The sequence below is a fragment of the Bufo gargarizans genome, chromosome 3, assembly GCF_014858855.1.
Source record: "Bufo gargarizans isolate SCDJY-AF-19 chromosome 3, ASM1485885v1, whole genome shotgun sequence".
In the NCBI taxonomy this organism is placed as follows: Eukaryota; Metazoa; Chordata; class Amphibia; order Anura; family Bufonidae; genus Bufo; species Bufo gargarizans.
The window spans coordinates 234,881,009-234,889,222 of record NC_058082.1 but is presented as its reverse complement, the minus strand read 5'-3'; the positions used below and the strand labels follow the sequence as shown (position 1 = coordinate 234,889,222).

The 8,214-nt window shown below is 44.2% G+C and overlaps 1 protein-coding gene across 5 annotated transcripts in view; it reads left to right on the top strand.

Moving 5' to 3' along the window:
* UBAC2 (UBA domain containing 2) overlaps positions 1 to 8,214 on the top strand; it is a 187,535-nt gene that overhangs the window by 56,656 nt on the left and 122,665 nt on the right. The window lies entirely within an intron of this gene.

Sequence of the window (8,214 nt, the reverse complement as noted above, 5' to 3'; positions counted from 1 at the left end):
ACGGATCCGTTTGTATTATCTTTAACATAGCCTTGAACACCATTGAAAGTCAATGGAGGACGGATCAGTTTTCTGTTGTGCCAGATTGTGTCAGTGAAAACGGATCTGTCCCCATTGACTTACATTGTGTGCTAGGACGGATCAGTTTGGCTCAGTTTCATCAGACTGACACCAAAACGCTGCTTGCAGTGTTTTGGTGTCCGTCTCCAAAGCGAAACGGAGACTGAACCGATGCAAACTGATGCATTCTGAGCAGATCCTTTTTCCATTCAGAATGCATTAGAATGCAAACTGATCAGTTTTGGACCGCTTGTAAGAGCCCTGAACGGATCTCACAAACGAAAAGCTAAAACGCGAGTGTGAAAGTAGACTAAGGGGTCATGCACACAACTGTATGCATTTTGTGGTCTGCAAATTACGGATGATGTCCGTCTTGCATCCACATTTTTTGCAGACCCATTGACTTTATTGGGTCTATGGGCCGCATTTTGCGGCTGAGAATAGGACATGTTCTGTCCTTTGTGGAACGGACATACAGTTGTGGAAAGCACACGCAAGACAGCCATGGGTCCACAAAAAAATGCGGATACCACAATAGGCGCTATGCATAATTTGTGAATCCACAATTTGCGAACCACAAAATACAGATTGTTAGCCAATTAGATTGGCTAACAAGATTGTTAGCCAATTCCATGGAAACAATCAGTAGATTTGGCTAAAATTGTACTGCATACAGCCATCTTGAATTTTTACTAGTACAGAATTAACAGAATGTGTGAACAGAATGAAAACAAATCCATTTAACACATTATAAAAAAAATATACTGCATCAGATTGGTACCGTTTCAATATTTTTTTTGTTCAGGTCAATAGTAGATCCTAAAGAGAGGAAAAGTATGTTGGGTGGACGTGTACTTCAGTTTTTTGTAGCATTACTGCTTAGTACGCATGACCTTATGGCGCTATAAGTTTAGTTGAGAAGAATCATGGTGGGTTCAGGTGAACACTTAAAGGGGTTATCCAACCCGAAAAATTCCTCTCCAAATGCCTGGGCCCCTCACACAGATTGTATTTACCTCGCTCCCTGGCATCAGTGTCGCTTCTGATGCCCGCACTGCCGCCGCTGCATCTCCCAGTTGCGTGGATCAAAACATCTGAGGTGACGCTAGAGAGGCTCCTTCCCGTTGCGGGCTGCTATTGGCTGACCACGTGTCCCCGCCCCATCGGCCCACCAACCCCCAAAACCACAGCAATCCAAAATGCAAAGCTCCCTGGGAAACCGTAATATACAAAATAACTGTGAAACCCCAGTTATGGGTCTTCAACACAGAGAAAGCCAGATATCCATCAAAGGAAGAAAAAACTGAGCAAAATCCTACTCCACACTGACTGAGGGACAACACCCCGAAACCCCGAAACACCGCTTTCTGTGGATGGATAACTGGCTTAGGTCTTCCCCGCCACATCCTTAAAGCTTGTAAAAGAGCGGGATCTTGATATAGGGGCCACTTAATATGGTGGATCTGGTGATTTTTGTAATGGAGACACCCCTTTGCTCTGTTTTTCCTTCCTTTGAAGGATATCTGGCTTTCTCTGTGTTAAAGACCCATAACTGGGGCTCCACAGTTATTTTGCATATTACTGTTTCCAAGGGAGCTTTGCATTTTGGATTGCTGTGTTGAGACTCTTAAATGAGGCTCCACAGTGTTTTATTTCGCTGATCTCCTTAAGATCAGCTATTGTTTTGTTTGAGTAGTCTCCAAGGCATTTCTCCTGGTTAGCCAAAATCCTACTCCACACTGATGAGGGACAACACCCCGAAACAGCTGTCTGTGGATGGATAACTGGCTTTGGTCTTCCCCGTCACATCCTTAAAGCTTGTAAAAGAGCGGGATCTTGACATAGGGGATCTCTGTGATGGAGACACCCCTTTGCTCGGTTTTTCCTTCCTTTGAAGGATATCTGGCTTTATCTGTGTTGAAGACCCATAACTGGGGCTCCACAGTTATTTTGCATACATCTGTGGAAACTGTAAGGCTGTACTTACATGTCTGTACAGTTCTGAAGTGTTCCTCATATGATAAAATTGAGAAAACTGCTTTTCCTTCTGAAGGTTTTCCTGCTCGCCCTTTAGCATTCCAATGGCATCTTCACATCTGCGATGGAGGCTTTGTTTGGGGCCTTCGTTGCATATTCTGCCAAAAAGAGAGGATAATAATAATTGTCCTTTAGCAACGTCTTTTGACATTGCTGCAGTAAAGGGGGGTTGGTGGCACCTGGAGCGCTCCTGCTCTAAGAATGAGCTGTTATTAAGAGCCTGGGTACTTAGAACAGGCTCCTGCTTCACAGCTGGTGTCAGAAAATTATCCAATCCCAGCTGTCAACCATTTGATTGCTGCGGTCTATGACCGCATGTCACGGTGTGGTTCACTGTGACAGTTATGGCCGTGCAGGCTGGCTGCAGGCCCTCTCGCGTACTGACTGCAGGCTGACTTCTGTGTATGCTGGTTGCTTGGGGCTGCATGCTGGCTGCGGTGTAGTGTGTGAACTGTGGTCTGTGTTTGTGGATTCCCATGTCTGCATCTCTGTGGCTCATGTCTCTGGTGCCGTGCAGGCTGGCTGCGTGCGCTTTGTGTACGGGCTGTGGGTATCTGCGATGCGTGCTAGCTGCAGCCTTGTGTATGAACAGGGTCTGAGTATGGATGCATTTCTGTTGTGTCACGGGTTGTTTGTGATCTGGCGTACTGGCTGCGGTGGACTCCGTGTATGCTGGTTGCCAGGGGCAACGTCCAGTACTGCAACCTGAGTGTGCACTTCCCTGTTCATGTAGGCTCCCCTCTCTGTTTGGTTCTGATGTGGTTAACTTCCCCTGGTCCATTCCTGGGTGTGGCTTATCAGGTGCCCTCATTATTGCAGCTATATCTACCTGTGAGCTGTGGGGCTTGGGGTCAGTCTATCTCTGTCTTTTGTATAATTTTTGTATAATTTTTTGTGAACATGTCCTTAATGCCCTAATATTAGTTTTTGTAATATAGTTTATTAATGTATTTTGTATTTTTATTCCACTTTTGCCTCCCTAAAGCGCAACTTTTCCCTGGGTGCTTAAAGGGAACCTGTCACCAGTTTTATGGTGTCCTAACTAAGGGCAACATAAATAAGCGACTTGATTCTCTTAGCAAAATGCTGGGTCACTTTCTTTAATTGACCCAGTCAATCTGCCAATATCTTGTATTGAAAAGCTCCGGCTGATTAATGATGAGTCCTGAATATTCATGAGCTCCTGACTCTCCCCGCCTACCTGCTGCTGAGTGACAGTTTTTTTCCATATGAATCAGCAGCAGGTGGGCAGGGGAGTGGCTATAGCTCTGAATTAAAAATACGCTGGACTCAATGACATCACGCTGGACTCAAATCAGCTCATTAGCATACAGCATGTGGCATCTTTGTGTGTATATTATGAGGTAACCATCTGTCACACCAGTAAGTGAATACATCTAAGGTACTTTTTAGTAGTTAATGATTGTATATAATTAGTTAGATTATAATCAAATATCCACATGACAGGTTCCCTTTAACCCCTTAATGCTCGTTGACGAGTATACACGTCATGAAACATAGCTATTTTGCGCTACATGACGTGTATACCCGTCATGGTTAGAAACTGTCACCATTTTTTACTATATGGTGGCAGCGCTCTGATGACAGCTGTCACGGACCGCTAAGTATCACAGCTAGCCGGCCTGGTAGCTGTGAGAGCACACCCCCGTCGGCGATCGCTGTGATTGGTCTGTGAAGTCTCATGGACTAATCAGCGCAATTGTTATTAGTGCGCACGTTTCGAGCGGGGGTGGGCTGTAACGGAGACTGCAGCGGCGCTCCGACAGCCACCCGAAGTATATTGCAGAGCGGTGTGCTCTGATCGGTCCCTCCAATGCACCGATCAGAGCAGAAAGGCATCGAGGATTGCTACTGTCAGCACGCCATACTGTAGATGCGAACCTGTCTCCATGGTGACAGCTTTGATTAGCTACCAGTCACAGTTTGCCAACCCAGGACCAATCAAGATGGTCCTAGGTTGGCCAATCAGAGGGCAGGATTCTGGGTAGGTGACTTCACCCCCTCTGATCACCTCAGTTCTCTCATTGAGTTGATCAGAGAGGGTTATTGTCACTCAGAGCTCCTGTCAAAGTTGCACAATCACTATACACTCCTCATCCACCTCCCATTTGCTTTCCAGCTTATCCTGTTCCTATATATATATATTTTTTCAGAGCAGATATTTTTTTTACCCATTTAGTGCCGTTTAGTTTTATAATTTTGTTAGCGGCCCTGACCCAGTCGCACCCAGAACTACATATTTTCTAGAGGCCCTCCTTCCCGTTGACATCCACATATAAAATATTTCAGTACCATTTGAAAAAAAAAAATATACTGTTTTATCTTCTACAGTTACTGGACTGTTTACTAAAATTCAAATATGGCGCATGGCAGGCGGTTTACTGCAGAGCAGGTGTACGCCATGATTTGTTCAGACACTGAGTCTGCAAGTGAAGGTGACATGAATTTTATTGCATCATCATCTTCAAATGAATCTGATGAACCCCCAAGAAGGCGCCAAAGGGTTGATGATCAGTCAAGTGCACCTATTTGGGCACCCCCAGATAACTATGTGGCCCAGGTACCCAACTTTACTGCCGATGCGGGTGCACATGTTAATACGACTGGGTTTAGAGAAATAGATTTTTTTCAAGCTTTTCTTTACTGATAATTTAATTTAATTGATGGTTGTGCAAACCAATTTGTACGCAAACCAGTTTATTGCCATGAATCCTACAACATTTCATGCCCCGAAATGGACCCCTACCGACGCTGGGGAGATGCGTACATTTTGGGGCATTGTATTAAGTATGGGCCTGGTAAAAAAAACATCTATAAGAGCATACTGGAGTACAGACATACTTTACCACAATCCAATGTATCGTGCAGCCATGTCTAGAATGAGATTTGAAGCCATAATGAAATTTTTACACTACAATGATAATACCAGATGCCCATCCCAAGATGATCCCAATTTTGATAGATTGTATAAATTAAGGCCCATAATCACCCATTTCAATTCTATGTTTGCAGAACAATATACCCCTAATAAACATATTGTTGTTGACGAATCCCTAGTGAACTTCAAAGGAAGGCTGCATTTTCGACAGTACTTGCCTAACAAGAGGGCAAGATACGGCATCAAGCTGTATAAATTGTGTGAAAGTGAAACTGGCTACACACATCGCTTTAAAATATATGAGGGGAAGGATTCTAATATAGAACCCCAAGAATGTCCCCCTACCCTTGGAATAAGCGGAAAAATTGTATGGGATTTGGTTCACCCATTGCTGGATCAAGGATACCACCTGTACCTTGGCAACTTTTATTCCAATATATCACTTTTTAAGTGTCTTGCTAACAGAAGTACGGTGGCATGTGGCACAATAAGAAAGAACTAAAAAGGCCTCCCAAAAACGCTGCTGGGGCAAATGCTTAGGGTGGGAGAGAGCAGAGCACTTTGTAACGAAAATATATTGTGCGTTAAATATAAAGACAAAAGACATGTACTTATGTTAACCACAATACATTGTGACATCAGCACCCTTGTGTCTGTTAGGCTACTTTCACACTTGCGGCAGTGTGATCCGGCGGGCAGTTCCGTCGTCGGAACTGGCCGCCGGATCCGCCGATCTGCTGCTGCCTGAAAGCATTTGTGAGACGGATCCGGATGCGGATCCGTCTCACAAATGCATTGCAAGGACGGATCCGTCTCTCCGCTTGTCATGCGGACCGACGGATCCGTCTTGTACATTTTTCGCATTTTTACCGATCTGCGCATGCGCATGCCGGAACGACGGATCCGGCATTCCGGTATTCTGAATGCCGGATCCGGCGCTAATACATTCCTATGGGAAAAAATGCCGGATCCGGCGTTCAGGCATGTCTTCAGTTTTTTTCGCCGGAGAAAAAACCGTAGCATGCTACGGTTTTCTCTTTTGCCTGATCAGTCAAAACGACTGAACTGAAGACATCCTGATGCAAACTGAACGGATTACTCTCCATTCAGAATGCATGGGGATATGCCTGATCAGTTCTTTTCCGGTATAGAGCCCCTGTGACGGAACTCTATGCCGGAAAAGAAAAACGCTAGTGTGAAAGTACCCTTAGAGGTACTGGCACTGAAACCCCTAAACCAGTGTGCATTCAGGAATATAATAAATTTATGGGTGGGGTAGACCTGTCAGACCAGGTACTCAAACCCTACAGTGCCATGCGAAAATCCAGGATATGGTATAAAAAACTTGTGGTGCACCTTACACAGGTTGCATTGTATAATGCATTTGTGCTTTAGAGAAATGCTGGCCAAGAGGGAACTTTTCTTGAATTTCAAGAAAATGTAATAAAGGCCCTCATATATGGGGACCGGGAGGAGGCAGGCCCCAGTACCACTTCTACATGTGCAGCAACAAGGATAGTGCCAGGACAGCACTTCCCCAGTGAAATTTCTCCCACTGCTAAAAAGAGCAAGCCGCTAAAACGTTGCCGTCTGTGTTACAAAAATGGTATAAGAAAGGAAACCAGCTATCAATGTGAAACATGTCCATCAAAACCTGGCCTTTGTATGAAAAGATGCTTCAAAATTTACCATACTACTTTTGATGTATAATTTTATACTTTTACTTTCATGAAACCCTTTTTATCCTTTCCTATTGCCCAATGAGAATTTATATTTTAGAAAACATCTTAGTCCACCTTCTCTAAATTATTCCAACTAAATTTACTGTAACAATTATAAGGAAACTAAAAACCCACTATACCTCTAGATGAGTAGTTTCCAAAATGTGGTCACTTATTGAGGGTTTCCACTGTAGGAGTACCTCAGGGTCTATTTAAGGCTCCATTCACACGTCCGCAAGTGGTTTGCGGATCCACAGATCCGCAAAACACAGACATCGGCGATGTGCGTTCCGCAATTTGCGGACTGCACATCGCCGGCACTATATAGAAAAGGACATGTTCTATTTATTTCGGGAACGCAATTGTGGACCCGGAAGTGCGGATCCGTAATTGCGAACCCGGTAGGACATAGTCTGTTCCCATTGCGCAAAATGCGGAACAGAATTGCGGCCGTGTAAATGGAGCCTGCTCTGCATCTTGCGGAACGGAAATGCGGACCCATTAATTTCAATGGGGACATACGATGTCCTGCCCGGGTCCGCAATTGCAGATCCGCACTTCTGGGTCCGCAATCGCGTTCCCGAAAAAAATAGAACATGTCCTATTCTTGTCCGCAATTGCGGACAAGAAAAGGCATTTTCTATATAGTGGCGGCGATGTGCGGTCTGCAAATTGCGGAACGCACATCGCCGATGTCCGTGTATGGCACTCCTTCCCTTCTGAACCCTGCCTTACGCCCATACATCAGTTTTTTGAGCACAGATTGGGTGTTGCCATATTCAGTGGAAAATTTAAAAAAAAAAAAATTGGGGTGCATTTTGTCCTGTTACCCCTTGTGAAAGTGAAAAATGTTGGTGTAAAGCAACTTTTTCTGGAAAAAAAATATATTTTTCATTTTCAGAGCCAGGGTCACTTTTAGGGAGTTTCTACTCTAGGGGTGCATCAGGGGGGCTTCAAATGGGACATGGTGTAAATAAACGAGTCCAGCAAAATCTGCCTTCCAAAAACTATATGGCGCACCTCTCACTCTACGCCCCGCTGTGTGGCCGTACAGTAGTTTACAGCCACATATGGGGTGTTTCTGTAAACGGCAGAGTCAGGGCAATAAAGATACAGTCTTGTTTGGCTGTTAACCCTTGCTTTGTTAGTGGAAAAAAATGGGTTAAAATGGAAAATTTGGCAAAAAAATGAAATTATCAAATTTCCTCCCCATTTGCCAATAACTCTTGTGCAACACCTAAAGGGTTAACAAAGTTTGTAAAATCGGTTTTGAATACCTTGAGGGGTGTAGTTTATAGAATGGGGTCATTTTTGGGTGGTGTCTATTATGTAAGCCTCGCAAAGTGACTTCAGACCTGTAGTTGTCCCTAAAAATTGGGTTTTTGAAAATTTCTGAAAAATGCTTCTAAACTTCTAAGCCTTGTAACATCCCCAAAAAATAAAATATCATTCCCAAAATGATCCAAACATTAAGTAGACATATGGGGAATGTAAAGT